The sequence below is a fragment of the Procambarus clarkii genome, unplaced genomic scaffold, assembly GCF_040958095.1.
Source record: "Procambarus clarkii isolate CNS0578487 unplaced genomic scaffold, FALCON_Pclarkii_2.0 HiC_scaffold_124, whole genome shotgun sequence".
In the NCBI taxonomy this organism is placed as follows: Eukaryota; Metazoa; Arthropoda; class Malacostraca; order Decapoda; family Cambaridae; genus Procambarus; species Procambarus clarkii.
The window spans coordinates 1,764,905-1,788,193 of record NW_027189157.1 but is presented as its reverse complement, the minus strand read 5'-3'; the positions used below and the strand labels follow the sequence as shown (position 1 = coordinate 1,788,193).

General features: G+C 45.7%; 1 long non-coding RNA gene across 1 annotated transcript; it reads right to left on the bottom strand.

Moving 5' to 3' along the window:
* Nucleotides 1-5,432: 5,432 nt before the first annotated feature.
* On the bottom strand, nucleotides 5,433-6,224 carry LOC138360864 (uncharacterized). Its single transcript, XR_011226695.1, has 3 exons — nucleotides 6,147-6,224; nucleotides 5,894-6,020; nucleotides 5,433-5,511 (listed from the first exon to the last, which is right to left on the bottom strand). It is a non-coding gene; the product is annotated as an uncharacterized lncRNA (long non-coding RNA).
* Between the last annotated feature and the right edge of the window lie 17,065 nt (nucleotides 6,225-23,289).

The window sequence follows — 23,289 nt, the reverse complement described above, 5'->3', positions numbered from 1 at the left end:
ACCCTCCCTGTGGCTGGGATTGACGTGGTACTAGCCAACGACTTGGTGACCGATTGGAGCACCAATCATCCCAAGGTTGCGGACGAGTCTACCAGAACAGCAAGGTCTGAGGTGTCCACAGGCAATGGTAATGTCCAGGTAAAGACAGACCCGGACGTAACTATGTTTAATTTGTCCTCTCGCCTACAGATTAAGAATGATCTAGCAGTGTCTCCTGATTCTCTCGACAAGGAACATGAGGTTACGATGGCAGAAGTACCTGAGCTAGAAAAGAGGCCTCGTGTGCAGACACCCACGGATACCAACGAGTCTGGAGCGAAGGCTGAGGTGTGCTTGCGGTATGGCAAGTTACAGCGTGTAGTGGACCAGCCAGAGATTCCCCAGACGTCAGAGGTATGTGAGGTATGTTCTAAAGGTCTAGTGCCCTCTTTGGTCCAAGCCAGGCTAGTGGATGGTGCCGGCTATGGACATGACAAGCTCAGGAAACTTATCCCTCGACTTACCAAATGTTTCCTATCGGTATTTTGTTTTGTTCTCCTATGTGTTCTCTGTGTTCTCAGTAAGGATCAGTGGACGACCCGAAGGATGATGGCTCCCGTGAACATCGAGAAGAGGTCCCAGGGATTGGAGAGTTGTACTGCAAGTATTGCAGTTGAAGAAGGGACCTGGGAGGTAATAGATGATACAGGAGGTACGACATGTGATAATGTGAGTGACTGTTTCCGACAGGTTGACACCCCCCGCGTGACTGCTGAGCCTCAACACAGCGTTATGCGGAACGTTGGTCGACCTGACGGTGGCAGAGTGAATGCCATCTGCGACGTACAAGCAGCCCTGTTGGGACTAGGTGTGAACCTAGTAGGGTATGCTGTAAGTATTGACTTACCCACTGTCGCTATCACTCTGAATTATCAGACCCCTGTATTCCAGGTTCCTGTCTCCCTGAAGGACCATCGGACCGGCACCAGAAATGCCGTCTGTGGTCAGCCATCATCGGTGCCACGACATAGGGAAGTGTCGAGTCACCCCAGATCGTGTCGAAACCAATCCGTACTCGAGAGAGGTGAGATGATGCCCCTGCTTGACATCGCAGTGGAGACGTGGGAGACGTGGAAGATTACGTCAGGCAGGTCATCGTCTGCCATTTTCAAGCTCCCTTTGTGCCAGGGTTTCTCAGTAGAAAGGTTCTGTGGACAAGACAGCCTCATCTCTCCAGTTCATAGTATAAGTAAGCCCATTTGGAGTTGTGTCGCCCTACTAATTTGGTTTGTGTTTCTTTTTATAGAACCCCAAACCAAATTCTTTTTGGTGGGGAGGTGTTACGAACCCGGATCCAGCGTCCTAGCCTGGAGCAGTGACAAACACGCCATCTGTGGGTCAGCTCCCGAAACCCCCGCCAAACGAACGACGACACCTAGTGAGGACAGCGTGTACTGGCCTCGAGGACCAGTTTCCAGTCTGGTTCAGCGCTCAACACCGCCGCTCCTGACCTCTGGTGAGGTGGTGCTCCGAAGACAGCGCCATCTATGGAGTGGATATGTCGGGCGTTTGTATCTGAGTCTGTGAGTGTGGTGTATTAGTGTCCCGGTTATTAATGACGTGTCTGCTTACAGAGCCGACCTGGGACCACTGTGTTGAAGGAGTAGTCAGTCTACCCGAGGCAGCCAGTCTCCATACAGTGAAGTTTGCTGCAGCTGTCGTGACGTCGTCCCCCCGGAAGAACACTGTGGTGTGTTAAGCCTGCCAGTGAAGTGGCAGTGGAAGGATTTACCCGGGACCGACGGTTGGAGACGATAATCCACTGGGGTATTGAGGACAGGAGGGTGATTGGTGATATCACACGAGACTCCTGTCTAGGGCATACCCCTTTTATCGTTCGTGGAGTGGCCGTACCAGCCTTGGTGGCTCAGTACCTGCCAGCAGACCTGCTGGACGTGTGGTTGACGGCCTCCACGACGGTGCCCCCAGTGGACCTGTGTTGTGGCTGACCTGTGGCCAGGGTAGACTCGGCGTTCTCAGAGGACACGTCTTGAGGCCACGAAGAAAGCACCGCGGACTCAGCACCTAGCTTCAAGGATCCATAGTCTCCAGCAGAAGACTACAGTGTTGATCCCCTTTGTAAAGTGTTAATACCCCTCCCCCTTGTGTACGTTTTACTTTTATATATATTTATGGTGATGGTGTTAATTATAATATTAAGTTCTTAACTTTCTTTCCATACTCCCTTTAAGTTACTTGCGTCACGGATCGCATCCCTTGAAAGCCTCTACTGGCTTGGGGTCGGATATATATATCTTCCTCTAACGACATCAGAGTAAGAACCCCGTTGCTTCCCGAGAGGGCCGTAACAAAGATTAAGTTAGGTAAAGCAAGTTAGGTTACTTTAGGATAGGTAAGATAAGTTATGTAAGTCAGGTTGTGCAAGTTAAGTAAGATAGGTAATGTAAGGTAAGTCCTGTTAGGATAGGTAAAGTTAGGTTATGCAGGTTAAGTTAGGTACGATAGGTAGAGGTAAGGTAAGTTAAGTTAGGCTCGGTAAAGTTAGGTTTAGGAACGTTACGTTAATTAAGTAACATTGGGTGGAGAGGATAGGTTACGTAGGATTTGGGCAGTGTAGTTCTGAGAACAGTTTTAGGGTAAAGTGACTAAGAAAATATATTTTAACAGAAGCGCGGGTTTGGTATGAAAAGCTGAACTAGTTACATTTTGGAGAGAAATTTTATGACTGAAGATGTCTTGAAGAATAACATGATGGACGGAGAGTTTCTTTGATGAACGAATGTGTCTTAGAGAACAACTTTTTGGTGAACGAAGGTGAATTAGAGATCTCTTTGATGATTCTGAGAATAACTTTGATCAACGAAGATGGATTGGAAAGTTTCTCTAGTAGACGAAGGTGCCTTAGAGATTAACTTTTATGATTTAGAGAACAACATTGATGTCTTAGAGATTAACTTTTATGATTTAGAGAACAACATTGATGTCTTAGAGAACAACATTGATGTCTTAGAGAACAACTTTGATGAACAAAGATGTCTTAGAAAGCTTCTCTGATGAACGAAAAGTTACTTAGAGAATAACTTTGATGACTGTATTTAACTTTTTGATGGCTCTGAGGTCAGTTTTGTTGAACGAGGATGTCTCAGAAGGCTTCTTTGAATAACGAAGGTGAGTCTGAGAATAACTTTTGATGACTCTGAGAATGACTTTGTTGTCTTAGAGAATAACTTTGAGAGCTTAGAGAATGTCTTTGATGAACGGAAGGTTACTTAGAGAATAACATATCTTGACTGAGAATAATTTTTGATAGCTCTTAGAGAATAACTTTAGTCGTCTCTGAGAATAACTTTTATGAACGAAGATGTCTGAGATTGACTTTGACGTCTCTTGGAATAACTTTGTGGACATGAGAATATCTTTGGATAACTCTGAGATTAACTTTGATGTCTTTGAAACAACTTTGATGAACGAGAGTGAGTTAGAGATTACCTTTGTTAACTCTGAGATCAACTTTGATGAACAAAAGTGAGTTAGAGATTACATTTGATAACTCTAAGATTAACTTAGATGTCTCTGAGACAAACTTTTATAACATAGAAATTAACTTTAATGACCAAAGTGAGTTAGAGATTACCTTTGATGACTCAGCGAATAACTTTGTTGACTTTGAGAATGTCTTTTGAGAACATGAGTAGTATTTTGTTAACTCAGAGAATAACTTTGGTGACTCTGAGAAAATCGGTGATGACTTTGAGAATGACTTCTGAGAACAATAGTAGTATTTGAACGAGTCTTTGATGTAATGAAGAGTAACTTTGATGTCTTTGAGTAAGTCCTTGATGTCTTGAAGAGTGTCTTTGACTATATTTCTTACTTAACGACATATAATTTCAGTTAGGAACAATGATGCATATGACTATTTTAGCAAAATGAAAGGCTACTTTAGTTAAGAACAGTGTTGGAAAGAGGTTATACATGACTATTTCAGATGAGAGAAGTGATATTTCAGTTAGGAAATGACAGGGAAACATGATGAAGTAACTATTTTTTATTTGACTGATGAATACTTGTAGTTAAGGAAAAAGACAAACATGACGAGGGAGACTATTTTGTGCTCCCCAAAGTATAATGTCCGTTAAGAACAGCGATGAAAGATAACTTTGGTTATTTTTCTTACTTGACAAAACATAATTTTAGTTAGGAACAATGATGATGAATATGACTTTTTCTGTTGATTGATGGATAATTTTAGTTATGAAATGACAAATGAAACATGAAGAACACGGATATTTTTCTGATGACTAGGGAATAAGTTTAGTTATGAACAGGGTTCGAAAGATTCCTTTGACTATTTTTGGTTGATTGGATAATAACTTTAGTTGAGAAATGAGGAAAGTGACTATATTTTTAGTTGATTGGCGAAAGATTTTTAGTTAAGAAGTTACAAGAAAAGGTTTGTCTTTGTAAATTTGGAACTGAATAAAGTGTAGATTTGTTTAAGAACGGGTTGGTAGAACTATTAAGCTGACGACGACGAGAATTACTTTGACATAGTTTTGTAAATAAAAACTGCGTGACTAAAATTGTTGAGGGGACTGTATTGCCGTATAATATTATTTGACAAAGAACGAGTTAGTGAATGGAAGAAACAAATTGGTTTAAAGAAACAAAGAACATAAAAAAAATTGAGGTTAAGTAGGGGAATGAACACAGTGAACATACGGTGAACGCAGAAAACATGTAAGAAAAAGTTGATGAATAGAGTGAGCATGCAGGGAATATGAACTTATAGAGAATATGAAAACATGATAAGGAACATAGGGAATACAAGAATGAACACTGAACATGTGAAGAACAAGCTAAGAACATTGAGAACATGAATATTGAGTATAAAAGTTATACAGAGAACATATGATGTACATGAAAACCTGACAAAGAACATAGTGAACATACGGGGAAAATGGTAGAAAACAGAAAAAAATGAAAAAAACAGGTGAAAAGAATTGAACTGAGCATGCTGTGAACATTTGTAGAACATGGAATGAACACAGAAAACATGTAAGAAAAAGTTGATGAATAGAGTGAACATGCAGGGAATATGATCTTATAGAGAATATGAAGACATGATAAGGAACATAGGGAATACAAGAATGAACACTGAACATGTGAAGAACAAGCTAAGAATTGAAATCAACTATTTTTTTCACATATTATGCTAACACCATATGTCTATATGGTGAGAGATGTAACGAAGATGGACTAAGTCATACTTTTATTTAAAAATGTCATTTTGAGCTGCAAAAGTTGATTGCGTTACGTTACGTTACGTTACATTGTGTTACAGAGGGTTAAACTGGTATAGGTCAATATTTTATATGGTGAGAGATGTAATGAAGATGGACTAAGGGGGCATATCAAGGTGAAATTAAAAATTGTTCAATTTGCTTATAAATTTATTTATGAAATGGTTATAGAAAGGGCTGCAACTGGTCCAAGTTTCACCATCACACCCTAAACAGAAAAGGAGAAAAAAATACACAACGTATTATGCAACGAATTTTCAACATTTTCAAATAATTTTAGGGACCGCATTTGTTAACTAAAATCATTTCTATAACACTCAGATATTAAAATTAGCAGATAATAAAGGATTGTAGTGATCAGTTTTATCAATAAAGTGTTTAGTGCAATAATATAATTTTTCAAAGTTACCCTTCGAAAAATATGCAATATATGATGTTTATAAATTTTTATAAAATCAACAAATGGACTTTGGACTAAAATGTCTACTAGATTTTGTAGAAGCACAAACTCTACATATAAGGTGTAATTTGCATGTAAATTGATTAATAAATGAAAGCTATGAAATACTTTGAAGTTGTAAATTACTTACCTGAGTAAAATAAGATCAAAGTTCGGCCACCTGTTGCTGAGCTTGACTTCGACAGATTTTGTTCATAATTGGCAGCCTTGCAGATAGGCATCCATTGAGCAAGGTGTGCAAGTTCCATGCACATCCCCTGATAACAAACGAAAAAAAAAATAAAAAAAAAATAAAAAAATAAAAAATGATACATATATATATCCTGCACATACATATTACAATTATTACAAAATACCAAATTATAACACTAAAAGATACTAACCTATTGAAATTGGTCCGAATTGTGGGTCCTCAAGGTGGCACTGCAACACCAGCCACAGCAGTAGATGGCACTGCAACATCAGTAGATGGCACTGCCACACCAGTAGATGTAGATGGCACTGCCACATCAGTAGATGTAGATGGCACTGCCACACCAGTAGATGTAGATGGCACTGTCGTGGCCAGTCCATACACATCGAGGGGCTGAGGAGTGTGTGTGAGGAGGGTCGAGGCGTGTGGCGGCGGCGTCAGGCCTCTCACAGCTGAGGCGGGGAGGCCGCCTACATCCTCACTTGATATAACTCTCCCTTGTGCTACAGCGGCTCTTTTTCCTGCCAAAGACGGCGACCGCGTGCCAAATTGGCTTCCTTTGTCTTCCGAGTCCTCCGTTTATAGGTCATTGTGCACTAGACGCTAACAGGCGAGATTTCAGGAGCCAAAATGGAGCGCGCGTCAACACCTCCACTCTCAACAGGGCACACCATGTGACTGTAGCTGGGTACCTCACTCACCTTCACTAGGAGACGGTTGCCAATTAGTGTATATTTGTTGTCATATATACATAGTTATTTCCGACGTTATTACGAAAAAATTGACGTTTAGAACGTACGACGCAATACTCTTGGCGCGCCACAGCCGCGGGGCACCGGATTCTGCACAATTACGCATGGAAATGTACCATAAATACTTTAATTTATATCATAACATTATCGTGTTTGCGCCAAAGTGTTGCCAGAACGTTGTAGTATTTTTATAAATTTTTCAAAAATATTCGATTTTTCCGAATTTTTGCGTTTGATATGCCCCCTAAGTCATACTTTCATTTAAAAACGATATTTGGTCTGTAGAAAGTTGATTTGCGTTACGTTACGTTACGTTACATTGTGTTATAGAGGGTTAAAACTGGTATACCGTAATATTCATATGCTATGAGATGTAATGGAGATATTGTGTTTGGCTAAATGAGTTCACATTTCAATAATGATATTCGGACAACATCCAGAAAGTTGATCTCTACGTTACTTAATCATGACATAATGCGATGCAATCGTGTGCTAATATTTTATTTGTGTTAGAATGTAAGGGCTATAGGAGTTTGTCTAGACTTGCATACATTTTCAAACGCTATTTATGTAGGCAGTAGAAAGACTGGTTTCCCATTACGCTACATTGACTGTGTTACAAGAACTGAAAAACAGACTTAACCCAGACCTATTTCACTATCGACTCACCGGTCTTATTCTCATCGATTGGTGTTTACATTGGATGACGTAGGTCTTAAGAGAGACAGCCTTGATGGAGAAAGATACGTGAACAGCGGCAGCAGGAGAAAGGAAATGATGTTACTTTCCCCAACTACTAAATGATCTGGAGAGAGAGAGAGAGAGAGAGAGAGAGAGAGACTGAAAGACAGAGAGACAGAGAGACAGAGAGATAGAGAGAGACAGAGACAAAGAGAGAGACAGAGAGACAGAGAGACAGAGAGAGAGAGACTGAGAGACAGAGAGACAGAGAGAGAGAACAGCAAATTATGATTTGTTATAATAATAAGATTGAAGACCAGCTTATGACTGGATATTCTTAAAAAAATACTATTTGAGCAAAGAATGGTGATACTAAAGCTTAGAACAGAACATCCGGTCTGGGAAAAGGGCAGTGATGGTTTGGCCATGGAGGGGGGTGGTAGGGGTAAGGGTAAGTTGGGGTGGACGGGGAGAGGGTAAGGCCGAGCCATTACATCCTCCATCTCAATACACCTCAAACCATCACGAAGGTGAGACTGCAGCGAGGGGGGCTGCCGGTTCATTCATTCAGGAGTCTTGCTATGGATGTAGGACGAAGAGGTGATGGAGATTGAGTAAACATGCATACATTTCAATGATATTTATTTGGGCCAGCAGATGTTGTGATCACAGTTAACAAGAACAATTTGTAGGTAGAGATCGCGTCTCCGTGACGATGTGTAATGTTTCTCTCTTTTAGTAAACGCTAACCTACTGACTTTGACTGAGTTTACTAAGTGAAGTGCTGTGTGGTGGACTTTAGAGAGGGTGAGAGAGAGAGAGAGAGAGAGAGAGAGAGAGAGAGAGAGAGAGAGAGAGAGAGAGAGAGAGAGAGAGAGAGAGAGACAGAGACAGAGACAGAGAGAGAGAGAGACAGAGAGAGAGAGACAGAGACAGAGACAGAGACAGAGACAGAGAGAGAGAGAGAGACAGAGAGATAGAGAGTCGCGAACCGTAGCGAAACGCATTGGTAATGGTTGTCCGGTATGGGAGCAGGTGGGGATGAGGGGTGGGAGTGATTGATGGCTGACAGGTGTGGGTCTGTCGTATGTACTTCGCTCCCCTCCTTAACGAATCCACAGTGTATGAGGACCCGCCGTGGGGCGAACATCGCCACTCTGAAGACAACGAAAACCCTTTAGACAAATGGCCCCACTTCCACAGGAGGGTGAGCTCTCGCTCTCTTACCCATCGACACTTGCGACTTCCTGTAGGGGGAAGCTAATGGACCTCCTGGCGTTCCTCTCAGGTACGGGGGTGTTCTCCTCTCCCTCCCCCCACCCCAAACAAACATATCCACTATGATGGATCCCCTCTCATCCTCTACTCACGATCATCATCACACTGGATTAAGTCTATGACAAACACACATACATATTCATTTACTCCTTCCTCATATTCCACTCTTATCCTTGTATTTTCATACGTCTTCCCAGAAATTCCCACGTCTTCCCAGAAATTCCCTTTGTGACTAGAGCGAGGGGCCGCACCTGCTCACCCACCACTCAAGACCGCCTCCGACACGCGCCAAACTTCCGGGAAATTCCCCTCCCAAACCCTCTGCGACGACGACGACGCGCTGCGACGGCAACGACGCGCACCACCGGCCATCCAACAACATAACTTACTCTCTTTCCTGACCACATACCCAAACACGGAATGCTCACACGCGTCCGAAACGCGCCAAACTTCCGGGAAAATCCCCTAACCCCCGAGGACTAGAGTGACGCGCGCCACCTGTCAGCTGCCAGCCACCTGTCTTTCCATGCATTTCTTACAACAACACAACTTCCCTCTTTCTTATCCAGAACACACAGAAAAGCCCCCCAAAACCACGAGGACTGGAGCGACGTGACCCACTTTCCTCCAACACTTGTCATAACATCCGGGAAATTCCCCCAAAAAAACACTTGAGGACGGGAGTGACGCGTGGCACCTGCCAGCTGGCACTCACCTGAGTGCCACCTGGCAGGTGCCGCGCGTCGCTCTAGTCCTCAACTTCACTACTAACGCCACCACCAGGCTGTATGATTCAACACCACCACCAGGCTGTATGATACACCACCACGCCTTGTGGTGTATCATACTACCCAGATGTCAGGGGGCGCCTGACAGCTGAGTAGAGAGCGCCTCGGATTCGTAGTCCTGAGGTTTCGAGTTCGACCCCTGGTGAAGGCGGGGAAAAATGGGCAAAATGTTTCTTTCACCCTGATGCCTCTGTTACCTAGGTGTAAATAGGTACCTGGGAGTTACACAGCTGCTACGGGCTGCTTCCAGCGAGTGTGTAACAAAAAGGATGCTTGGTCGAGAACCGGGCCACGGCGACGCTAAACCCCGAAATCATCTCAAGATATAACCACCAGGCTAGTAGTGAAAATGGCCCCAATGACCGTTGTTTTTTTCCCCTAGCCGGTCATTGGCGCAGGGGTGTTTTCAAAATTTTACTCCCCCCCCCCCTTCAATGGCCGGCTAGTCATTGAATAGGAATACAAAGGTTCCCTCCCAGGTCCTGCCATTTTCGCTCAGGGGGATTAAAACGCCGCCACCCGTTGCACTTACATTTCGTCACCTCGGTGAGCCTGCGCAGACAACGTTAATTGTCAATGTGTTCCGAAAAGCTTATGCTGTTTTTTTAATAATAATATTTTAATACGCAATTTTAAAATGCCCCTTAAGCATGCTAATTTATTAGCTAATATATAATTTCATCTCATGTAATTATATTTAGAGTGATTTGGTTTTGAAGAATATGTATGGAAGTGATGTATCAAATTTATTTTGCCTCAATCGATTAAAAATTTCTTTTTGCTGCATATAGTCCAACGCAGCAGCCACTCTGTAGCATCTACCTTCACTATAACGTGAGAGATATAATAATGTATTTGATTATGGAAGAGTGACCAATGTTGTAGACAGTGAACTGATATAGAGTAGCAAGGATACTCGAAGTACCTCATCTGACCCTTGACCTCAAGTGTCAAGGGTTCTGGACCTCTAAGGTCACTACCTCTCAAGTGTCAAGAGTTCTGGACCTCTCAGACCACTACCTCTCAAGTGTCAAGGGTTCTGGACCTCTCTGGTCACCACCTCTCAAGTGTCAAGGGTTCTGGACCTCTCAGACCACTACCTCTCAAGTGTCAAGGGTTCTGGACCTCTCAGACCACTACCTCTCAAGTGTCAAGGGTTCTGGACCTCTCTGGTCACCACCTCTCAAGTGTCAAGGGTTCTGGACCTCTCAGACCACTACCTCTCAAGTGTCAAGGGTTCTGGACCTCTCAGACCACTACCTCTCATGTGTCAAGGGTTCTGGACCTCTCAGACCACTACCTCTCAAGTGACAAGGGTTCTGGACCTCTCAGACCACTACCTCTCAAGTGTCAAGGGTTCTGGACCTCTCAGACCACTACCTCTCAAGTGTCAAGGGTTCTGGACCTCTCAGGCCACTACCTCTCAAGTGTCAAGGGTTCTGGACCTCTCAGACCACTACCTCTCAAGTGTCAAGGGTTCTGGACCTCTCAGACCACTACCTCTCAAGTGTCAAGGGTTCTGGACCTCTCAGGCCACTACCTCTCAAGTGTCAAGGGTTCTGGACCTCTCAGACCACTACCTCTCAAGTGTCAAGGGTTCTGGACCTCTCAGGCCACTACCTCTCAAGTGTCAAGGGTTCTGGACCTCTCAGACCACTACCTCTCAAGTGTCAAGGGTTCTGGACCTCTCAGACCACTACCTCTCAAGTGTCAAGGGTTCTGGACCTCTCAGGCCACTACCTCGCAAGTGTCAAGGGTTCTGGACCTCTCAGACCACTACCTCTCAAGTGTCAAGGGTTCTGGACCTCTCAGGCCACTACCTCTCAAGTGTCAAGGGTTCTGGACCTCTCAGACCACTACCTCTCAAGTGTCAAGGGTTCTGGACCTCTCGGGTCATCACCTTCTCTACAAGTAAAGCCTATTAAATATATTCGGCTATTTATTTCACTATACAAATAAAAACAAACGTAAAACAGTTACCAGTCAACAGTAGTTGTTCTATTAGAGACATTAACCACAAAATTTAAAACTCTCATGGATTAAATTCTGGTCAAGTGTAAAATACTGATCAAGATAACCTAAAGAGTTTTTCCCTGACAGATAAAATGATTTTCTTAAGTCCCAAAGTGTAGTAGCATTGCTCCCGAATTGTACATTTTATGAAAGAGAACAGGGAGCCTAATGGGGAGGGAAGAGGGGGATTGGGGGAAGTGAGAGGGAAATGGGGGAAGACGAGGGGAAGGGTGGGAAAGGGGAAGGGCTGAAGGTGACGGGAAGAGTGGGGAAAACGAGATGAGAGGGCAGCCCACCGAGGCATCCAGCAATATATAAATGGAAAATAGAGGGAAAAGTGGGTTTGAGAAAGTGTGGTGGGGAAGGGAAGCGGGAAGAAGGATAGGAAGAGGTAGAGTTGGGATAGTCAGGAAAGGGGAGAAAAGGTGAGGGAAGATAGGGGGGAAGAGAAGAGTGTAACGAGGGGTGGAGGTGAGACAGACTACCCCAGCCACCGCCGGGTAACCATTCCAGTAATACATCAAACATGCCGGTAAACCTGTAATACAGTATTCCTAACGCTACTTCCTGTTGCAGAAGAGTTCCAGTCCCCCTACGGAACGATGAGGCCAAGGAACACCTATACCAGCCCCACAACGCTATCCTGAAGATTTGATAACAAGAGACAATATTCACAACATATGAACATATTACGCAGCTGCAGATATTCTAAGAGATACCCACCAGTGAAGCCAGGACTGCTAACGCAATAGACAACTTGAGAAAACAACAGTACAACAGCGGGATGGTAACTTGTTTGATTATATTTTCTTTCCTGAACATTAGTTGTGGTTGTGTGTGTGTGTTCGTTGCCCCGTTGTCCAGTTAGATAGATTTCAGTCTTGACCACCTGACAACGGGGCACCATTACAGAGCCTATCCGGTCTTTGAATTTTGGTTTAATATAATATTTTGAGTAACATATATTTCCTTTAAATACTTAATAATTCATACCTACATAAATTTAATTTGTTTACATTTAATAGTTTCTGTAGTGACCAGTTCCTGATGATGTGAAAATAGATCGAAAAGTCGGTATCAAACAACACAAAACTTCGAGCCTTTTTCCTAATGGCTACAATAACCATAATGATTAATACATTTGACACACTTTTTCATTTATTGGTTTTGATGGACAGCAAACTTAATAGGGCATACACAAAGGGGGGTGGTGGCTGAGTGGACAGCGCTCTAGACTCGTGGAACTAAGGACCAGGGTTCGATCCGCGGCACCGCCGGAAAAACAAATGGGCAGAGTTTCCTTCACCCTGATGCACCTGTTACATGGCAGTAAATAAGTAACTGGGAGTTAGACAGCTGCTACGGGCTGCGTCCTGGGTGTGTGTGTGTGTATTCACCTAATTGTGCTTGCGGGGTTTGAGCTCTGCTCTTTTGGCCCGCCTCTCAACTGTCAATCAACTGTTTTTACTACTATTTTTGTTTCATATCACACACAACCCTCAGGAAGCAGCCCGTGACAGCTGACTAACACCCAGGTACCTATTTACTGCTAGGTAACAGGGGCATAGGGTGAAAGTAACTCTGCCCAACGTTACTCTCCGGCGCCCGGGACCACAGGATCACATGTACAGCGTGCTGTCCGCTCGGCCAGCCGGCCCCGTGTGTGTGTGTACTCACCTATTTATTCTCACCTATTTGTGCTTGCAACAAATAGGTGAGAATCAACTGGTGTACAGATTCCTGAGCCTACTGGGCTCTATCATATCTACATTTAAAACTATGTATGGAGTCAACCTCCACCACATCACTTCCTAATGCATTCCATCCGTTAACTACTCTGACACTGAAAATGTTCCTTCTAACATTCCTGTGGCTCATGGGGGTACTCATTTTCCATTTGTGTCCCCTTGTTCGCGTCTCGCCAGTGTTGAATAGTTTATCCTTGTTTACACGGTCGATTCCCCTGAGGATTTTGTAGGTTGTGATCATGTCTCCCCTTACTCTTCTGTCTTCCTGTGTCAAAAGGTGCATTTCCCACAGCCTTTCCTCGTAACTCTTGCCTCATAGTTCTGGGACTAGTCTAGTGACATACCTTTGGACTTTTTCCAGCTTCGTCTTGTGCTTGACAAGGTACGGGCTCCATGCTGGGGCCGCATACTCAAGGATTGGTCTTACATATGTGATGTACAAAATTCTGAAGGATTCCTTACACAGGTTCCTGAACGCTGTTCTGATGTTAGCCAGCCTCGCATATGCCGCAGACGTTATTCTTTTTATGTGGGCTTCAGGAGACAGGTTTGGTGTGATATTAACTCCTAGATCTTTCTCTCTGTCCGTTTCATTAAGTACTTGATCTCCTATTCTATATCCTGTGTCTGGCCTCCTATTTCCACTGCCTAGTTTCATTACTTTGCATTTACTCGGGTTGAATTTCAACAGCCATTTGTTGGACCATTCACTCAGTATATCTAGGTCATCTTGTAGCCTCCTACTATCATCCTCTGTTTCAATCCTCCTCATAAGTTTTGCATCATCGGCAAACATTGAGGGAAACGATTCTATTCCCTCTGGGAGATCATTTACATATATCAGAAACAGTATAGGTCCAAGGACCCCTGCGGGACTCCACTTGTACGTCTCGCCAATCTGAGACCTCACCCCTCACACAGACTCGTTGTCTCCAGTTGCTTAGGTACTCTTTTATCCAATGGAGTACCTTCCCTTTCACTCCAGCCTGCATCTCCAGCTTTTTCACCAGCCTCTTGTTTGGTACTGTATCAAAGGCTTTCTGACTGTCCAAAAACAGGCAGTCTGCCCACCCTTCTCTTTTTTGCCTTATTTTTGTTGCCTGGTCGTAGAATTCAAGTAACCCTGTGAGGCAGGACCTGCCATCCCTGAACCCATGTTGATGCTGTGTTACAAAGTTCTTTCGCTCTAGATGTTCCACTAGCTTTCTTCGCACAAACTTCTCCATCATCTTGCATGCTATGCAGGTTAGGGACACTGGCCTGTAGTTCAGTGCCTCCTGTCAATACCCTTTCTTGTATATCGGGACTACATTAGCTGCTTTCGAAATTTCTGGCAGTTCCCCTGTTGTCAGTGATTTGTTATACACTATGGAGAGTGATAGGCACAGTTTTTTTGCTCCTTCCTTTAGTATCCAAGGGGAGATTCCATCTGGGCCTATAGCCTTTGTCACATCCAACTCTAGTAAACACTTCCTTACTTCCCCGCTGGTAATCTCAAACTCTTCCAGTGGTTCCTGGTTAGCTATTCCCTCTCTTATCTCTGGAATATCTCCTTGCTCTAAGGTGAAGACCTCCTGGAATTTCTTATTCAGTTCCTCACACACTTTCTTGTCGTTTGTAGTGAATCCTTGTGCCCCTATCCTTACTTTCGTAACCTGTTCCTTTACTGTTATTTTTCTCCTGATGTGGCTATGCAACAATTTAGGCTGAGTCTTTGCCTTGCTTGCGATGTCATTTTCATATTGTCTTTCTGCCTCTCTTCTCATCCTGACATATTCATTCCTGGCATTCTGGTATCTTTCTCTGCTCTCCAGTGTCCAGTTTATCCTATAGTTTCTCCATACCCTTTTACTTTGCTGCATAGCTAGCCTACATCTCTGATTAAACTTCGGGTTTCTCATCTTCATTTCACTGTTTTCCTTTTGGACTGGGACAAACTTGTTTGCTGAGTCCTTGTACTTCTGCGTGATGTAGTCCATCATATCTTGGGCCGTCTTTCCCCTGAGCTCTGTTTCCCATGCTATATCTGTTAGGAATTTTCTTTTCCCATCATAGTTTCCCTTTCGGTATGCTAACCTTTTGGTTTCGGTACCCCTCCTCGAGTTCAATAACCCTTCTTCAATCAGTTACTCAAACACCAGTACACTGTGGTCGCTCATTCCTACTGGGTCCTCAAAACCGATTTCCCTTATGTAGGAGTCGTTCAGAGCGAAGACTAGGTCGAGTCTCGCTGGTTCGTCATTGCCTCTCATCCTTGTGGGTTCTCTGACATGCTGGGTTAAAAAGTTGCTTGTCACCACCTCCAATAGTTTGGCTCTCCACGTTTCCTCACCTCCATGCGGTTCCTTGTTCTCCCAGTCAATCCTTCCGTGATTAAAGTCCCCCATGATAAGCAGGTGGGAGGCTGCCCTCTCAATTATCGTGTTAACTGCCATGTTGTTGTTTTCATACTCTTGACTGGGTCTTCTGTCATTTGGTGGAGGGTTGTATATTACTGCTACTACTATTCTTGGTCCTCCCATTGTCATGGTGCCTGCTATGTAGTCTCTGAACTCCTCACAGCCCAGGATAGCTGATAGCTGATAGCTCCTTAAAATTTCATTCCTTTCTCATGAGTTGGGCCACTCAGCCTCCTCCCCCACCTTCCCTCTCTTTCCTTATTACTGTGTACTCCTGGGGAAACACGGCCTTCGATATGATTCCAGAGAGTTTTGTTTCAGTGAGTCCGATTCATCTGGGTTCACTTCTTGTGCTCTTTCCCTTAGTTCACTTGTCTTGCTTGTGATCCCATCTATGTTCGAGTACATCATCCTGAAACTGACTTTCTTCTGCTTCTCCTCTGGGGAGGACCTGTGGGATCTGGGGTGAGTCGGAGCTGGGAGGATCTGGTACAGGGAGACTGGTGGAGGAGGGAGGGCTTTGAGGGGGGGTAGTGGGAGAGGGGGGTGAGGGGTGAGAGGGGGAGGGTAGGGGGAGAATGAGAGGGGGAGGGTTGGGGGGAGAGTGAGAGGGGGAGGGTTGTGGGGGGAGCATGGGGAGGGAGGGGAGGCTTTGGGGGATAAGGGAGATGGGAGGGGGGGGGAAGAAAAGGGGGGGAGGGCTTGGGGGCGTGGGGGAAAAGGAGGGCTGAGGTGGGTGTGGAGGAGGGGAGGGTTTAGGGGAGTGGTGGAGAGGGGAAGATTTAGGTGGGGTGGAGGAGATTGGGGGGGCTTAGGGGCGGGGGAGAACGGAGGGCTTAGGGGTGGGAGAGACAGGAGGGCATGTGGGAGAAAGGAGGGCTTGGGGGATGGGGGAGAAGGGAGGTCCTGGGGAGAGGGGTGAGTGGGAGGAGTGGGGTGGGTAGGAGGAGGGGGTTCTGCCCTAGGTGGGTACTTAGTGGGGGGCTGACAGGGGATGGGGCAGGTTGGGTGTTTGTTGGGTAGAATGTGGGGGTGGTGCCCCACTCTCTGTGGCTGTTGCACTGTTTGAGGAGGGTTCCCCACTCCGCTTTGGGATTGTAGGGTTCTGGGTTGTGATACTCTGATTTATTTCTCTCTCCCTGTGCTCCTTCCTCGTGTCTGCTGCCATCTTTCTCTCTTCCCTTGTCATATCCCTCTGCAGGAATACTTTTTTGAACTTCTGAACATTTTCTAGATGGCTCTTCCTTGCTAACAGTTCCTCTTTCGTGATTTCGCTCATGAAAACCATCTTTATCATTCGGTCTCTGTTCTTGTTGTACTTTCCAAGCTTGAAAACCTTTTCAACATTTTGGTCAGTTCCCTCCATCCTTACCTCTTTAAGCATCTCGGAAACTACGTTTTTGTCCTTGTCTCTCTGCTCCTTTGTGCTGGTCCCTGTTTGCTCTTTATTGCCACCTACTACTACTGCTCTTTTTCTATCTATCATCCGGCTAGTACATCAATCTGCTTCCTGAGAAGAAGCCACTTCCATGGGAACTTCCCTAACTGCAGACCTAGCTTCAGGGATCTTTTTAAGCATTTCAGCAAATGAGAGCTGGGTTGTGGTGGTCCCCTCCAGAGTAGCATTCCTGTCTCCCTGAGGCACGGTTTGTGTCTGGTATTGTGGAAGAGTCTCCTTTAGGCATCTTATCTCCTCTTTTGCTGCCCTTAGTTCATCCTGCAGATTGGCAACTGTCTCCCTCATTACCCTCAGTCCTTCACTGAATTCATCCCGCATTTGCTGGAATACTCCCTTCATCCAGTCTTCCTGTTCCACCCCATCCTCTGAATTTGTTCCAGCCGCGATTGTCCTCCTGCGTTTGTCACCCCGAGTTCGTGTCCCTGTCATGTTTTCGCTATGAGTGAGAGAGAGAGAGAGAGAGAGAGAGAGAGAGAGAGAGAGAGAGAGAGAGAGAGAGAGAGAGGGGGGGGGGGGAGAGAAGTAGAGGATAGAGAGAGTTGAGATAGAGAGGGGGAGAGCTACAGTTGGGGGAGGTATAGAGAGAGAGAGAGAGAGAGAGAGAGAGAGAGAGAGAGAGAGAGAGAGAGAGAGAGAGAGAGAGAGAGAGAGAGAGAGAGAGAGACGTGAGTGTGTGTGTACGGGGGGAGTTGGAAGTGAGTGGTGATGGTGAGGGGTGTGTGGGGCGTATTAGTGCGGGAGGGTTGAGAGGGAGGTTGTGTGTACTCACCTAGTTGTGATTGCGGGGGTTGAGCTCTGGCTCTTTGGTCCCGCCTCTCAACTGTCAATCAACATGTGTACAGGTTCCTGAGCCTATTGGGCTCTATCATATCTACACTTGAAACTATGTATGGAGTCAGCCTCCACCACATTACTTCCTAATGCATTCCTTTTGTCAACCACTCTGACACTAAAAAAGTTCTTTCTAATATCTCTGTGGCTCATTTGGGCACTCAGTTTCCACCTGTGTCCCCGAGTGCGTGTGCCCCTTGTATTAAATAGCCTGTCTTGTGTGTACTCACCTAGTTGTGTTTGCGGGGGTTGAGCTCTGGCTCTTTGGTCCCGCCTCTCAACCGTCAATCAACAGGTGTACAGATTCCTGAGCCTATCGGGCTCTGTCATATCTACACTTGAAACTGTGTATGGAGTCAGCCTCCACCACATCACCCCCTAATGCATTTCATTTGTCAACAACTCTGACACTAAAAAAGTTCTTTCTAATATCTCTGTGGCTCATTTGGGCACTCAGTTTCCACCTGTGTCCCCTTGTGCGTGTTCCCCTTGTGTTAAATAGACTGTCTTTATCTACCCTATCAATCCCCTTCAGAATCTTGAATGTGGTGATCATGTCCCCCCTAACTCTTCTGTCTTCCAGCGAAGTGAGGTTTAATTCCCGTAGTCTCTCCTCGTAGCTCATACCTCTCAGCTCGGGTACTAGTCTGGTGGCAAACCTTTGAACCTTTTCCAGTTTAGTCTTATCCTTGACTAGATATGGACTCCATGCTGGGGCTGCATACTCCAGGATTGGCCTGACATATGTGGTATACAAAGTTCTGAATGATTCTTTACACAAGTTTCTGAATGCCGTTCGTATGTTGGCCAGCCTGGCATATGCCGCTGATGTTATCCTCTTGATATGGGCTGCAGGAGACAGGTCTGGCGTGATATCAACCCCCAAGTCTTTTTCCTTCTCTGACTCCTCAAGAATTTCCTCTTCCAGATGATACCTTGTATCTGGCCTCCTGCTCCCTACACCTATCTTCATTACATTACATTTGGTTGGGTTAAACTCTAACAACCATTTGTTCGACCATTCCTTCAGCTTGTCTAGGTCTTCTTGAAGCCTCAAACAGTCCTCTTCTGTTTTAATCCTTCTCATAATTTTAGCATCGTCCGCAAACATTGAGAGAAATGAATCGATACCCTCCGGGAGATCATTTACATATATCAGAAACAAGATAGGACCGAGTACAGAGCCCTGTGGGACTCCACTGGTGACTTCACGCCAATCGGAGGTCTCACCCCTCACCGTAACTCTCTGCTTCCTATTGCTTAGATACTCCCTTATCCACTGGAGCACCTTACCAGCTACACCTGCCTGTCTCTCCAGCTTATGTACCAGCCTCTTATGCGGTACTGTGTCAAAGGCTTTCCGACAATCCAAGAAAATGCAGTCCGCCCAGCCCTCTCTTTCTTGTTTAATCTGTGTCACCTGATCGTAGAATTCTATCAAGCCTGTAAGGCAAGATTTACCCTCCCTGAATCCATGTTGGCGATTTGTCACGAAGTCCCTTCTCTCCAGATGTGTTACCAGGTTTTTTCTCACGATCTTCTCCATCACCTTGCATGGTATACAAGTCAAGGACACTGGCCTGTAGTTCAGTGCCTCTTGTCTGTCGCCCTTTTTGTATATTGGGACCACATTCGCCGTCTTCCATATTTCTGGTAGGTCTCCCGTCTCTAGTGACTTACTATACACTATGGAGAGTGGCAAGCAAAGTGCCTCTGCACACTCTTTCAGTACCCATGGTGAGATCCCATCTGGACCAACAGCCTTTCTAACATCCAGATCCAGCAGGTGTCTCTTGACCTCCTCTCTCGTAATTTCGAACTCCTCCAAGGCCGCCTGGTTTACCTCCCTTTCTCCTAGCACAGTGACCTCACCCTGTTCTATTGTGAAGACCTCCTGGAACCTCTTGTTGAGTTCCTCACACACCTCTCTGTCATTCTCTGTATACCTGTCCTCGCCTGTTCTAAGTTTCAGTACCTGTTCTTTCACTGTTGTTTTCCTTCTGATGTGACTGTGGAGTAGCTTTGGTTCAGTCTTGGCTTTGTTTGCTATATCATTTTCAAAATTTTTCTCTGCTTCTCTTCTCACCCTGACGTACTCATTCCTGGTTCTCTGGTATCTCTCTCTGCTTTCTGGTGTTCTGTTATTCCGGAAGTTCCTCCACGCCTTTTGTTCAGTTTCTTCGCTTCGATACATGCCCTATTATACCATGGATTCTTCTGTTGCTTCTCGGATTTTTCCCTTTGGGCCGGGATGAACCTGTTTACTGCCTCCTGACACTTTTGGATAACATAGTCCATCATACCCTGTACAGACTTGTCTCTGAGGTTTGTGTCCCAAGGTATTTCACTTAGGAAACTTCTCATCTGTTCATAATTCCCCTTTCGGTATGCCAGCCTTTTGATTCCTATTTCTTTTTTGGGGGAGATAAGTCCTAGCTCTACCAAGTACTCAAAGTTCAATACACTGTGGTCACTCATTCCCAAGGGCGCTTCCATCTTAACTTCCCTTATATCCCATTCATTTAGGGTAAATATCAAATCAAGCATTGCTGGTTCATCTTCTCCTCTCATTCTTGTTGGTTCTTTGGTGTGCTGGCTTAGAAAGTTTCTTGTTGCCACGTCCAGCAGCTTAGCTCTCCATGTTTCTGGTCCTCCATGCGGGTCTCTGTTCTTCCAATCTATCTTCCCATGGTTGAAGTCTCCCATAATTAGTAATCCATATCCATTCCTGCTAGCAACAGAAGCTGCTCTTTCTATTATGTTAATGGTGGCCATGTTGTTTCTATCATATTCCTGTCTAGGTCTTCTGTCATTTGGTGGTGGATTATATATGACTGCGACTATAATTTTTTTCCCTCCATTTGTTACAGTACCTGCTATGTAGTCACTGAAACCTTCACAGCCCTGAATATCCATCTCCTCAAAATCCCAGCCTTTTCTTACCAGCAGAGCTACACCACCCCCACCTCTTCCTCCCCTCTCTTTCCTCATAACATAATAGTCCTGTGGGAACACTGCATTTGTTATCGTTTTCGTGATCTTTGTTTCTGTGAGGGCTATTATGTCTGGGTTTTCCTCTAGTACCAGTTCTCCAAGCTCATTTGCTTTATTTGTAATTCCATCTATGTTTGTGTACATCGCTTTGAGGCTCACTTTCTTCTGTCCCTTCTCAAATCGCCTCCTTGGTGAGTGTTCTACAGGTGGGGGAGGCTGTTCCATGGTTGTGAGGACCTGTGAGGTGGATAACAGGGTCTCAGAGGATACTGGGATGAGGGGCGGGGGATCCAGTGAAGGGGGAGGGACAGGGAGGGTATGGGGTGAAAGGGGAGGGAGGACGGGAAGGAAAGGGGGGGAGGGAGGACTCGGGAGGAGGGGAGGGGTAGAAGGGTGGGGATTGGGTGTGGGGGGAGGGAGATTTGGCTGAACATTTGAGTGGGGGCAGGGAGGGTTTGGGGTAGAGGGGTTTTCTATGCAGAGGAGGGAGGCGGGGTTGTCCTCCCTTCTGGTGTTACTGGGTAGGTGGTTGTGGGTTCCCCCCTCGCCTCTGGGGGTGTTGTGCTGGGAGCTGTAACTTCCTGGTTTTCCCCTCTCGCCCTGCGCCTCTTCCTTGCTTCTGCCGCCACGACTCTCTCCTCCCTTGTCATGTCTCTCTGGAGGAATACATTTTTTAATTTTCCCACGTTTTTCAGGGAGCTCTTCCTTGATAGGATCTTCTCTTTTGTGTTCTCGTTTGCAAACACTATCTTTATCATTCGGTCTCGGTCTTTGTTGTACCGGCCTAGCCTGAAAACCTTCTCAATGCTATGCTCAGCCCCTTCCATGTCTAGTGCCTTTATTACTTCATTCACTGCTGCTTTGTCCTTGTCATTCCACTCTGTCCTATTAGATCCTTCCTGCTCCTTAATACCCACAGCAACCACTGATCTGTTCCTTTCCAGCAGTTGGCTAGTGGAGCGTGCCGCCTCCTGCGAGGTGGCTGCTTTCATGGCCACCTCCATCACTGCAGTCATTACTTCAGAGTAATTTTTTTTTAGTATTTCCGCAAATGTTGCTTTTATTGTGGCATTCTCATCCAGAAAACTATTACCACCTTCTCCCTGGGTGGTTTTCTGATTCTCAGCCTCGATACCATTCTCTTTGAGGGCTCTAATCTCCTCCTTTGCTGCTGTCAGCTCTCTTTTCAGGTTGCTTATTTCGTTCTTCATTTCCTGCATCATTTCTTGCATCTCACTCTTGATGTCCTCCAGAAACTGGGCGAACATTTCCTTCATCTCGTCACCTTGGCTCTTTCCTGTTCCCCTGGGACCTCTGGCTGCCATGTTTGACCCTGTTGGGATGGGGGAGGGAGAGAGAGAGAGAGAGGAAGAGAGAGAGAAAGAGAGAGAGAGAAAGGGAGTGATAAAGGGAGAGATAAATGGGTTATCCGACCCTTCCACTGAAGTGAGAAGAAAGTAGAAGGGGAGGGGGGGGAGGAGATGGAGAGAGAGGCGGGAGGGAGAGAGAGGAGAGGGAGAGAGTGGGTGAGGGAGAGAGCGGGTGAGGGAGAGAGCGGGTGAGGGAGAGAGGGAGGGAGGTGTGTGTGTGTGTGTGGGCAGAGAGGGAGGGGGAAGGAAAGAGAGGGAGGGAGAGGGGGAGGGAGGGGGAAGGAAAGAGAGGGAGGGAGAGGGGGAGGGAGGGAGGGAGGGAGGGAGGTAGAGAGAGAGAGAGAGAGAGAGCAGGAGAGAGAGAGCAGGAGAGGGAGAGCAGGAGAGATAGTGGGAGTGGGAGAGAGGGAGTGGGAGAGAGGGAGAGTGGGGAGGGGAAGAGTGTGTGTATGGGCGATGCGGGGGAGTGAGGGTGGGGGGGGGCGGAGATGGCGACTAAGTCAGGTCAGGTCAGATGGTGGGGTCAAGAGGGGGGGGGATAGTAAGGTTCTATCCCAGGTGTTAATGCCTTTTCCCCTGACTGAACAATTGTGTGTGTGTGTGTGTGCACGTGTGTGTGTGTGTCTGTTTTAGCGTATGCACACTTGTGTGCGTGGATACGTACGTGGGCGGGCGTGCTTGTATGTGTCAAGATATCCCTTATGCGTTACCTCTGCCTAAATGAGCCACTCTGAGATTTTTAAATATATATGATATCCTGAACGAGAATTTGATAATCTTTTACCTCAATCTGTACACCTGATTAATTGACCAGAGAGGGGTACATACCAGACTGCCTCCCGCTCACACAACCAGATGAGTAAGGGCAGGGCGATGTATGATGACGATGTTTATCCTTCGTTGTCTCCCACTAGGTGATTCACTAAATGCTGGTAGATTGATGAGGTCTTCTTCTCTGTCTACACAAAGCTCTGGAGTCAGTCACTGTATCGTTATGTGACAGTTCACTAATTCACTGTA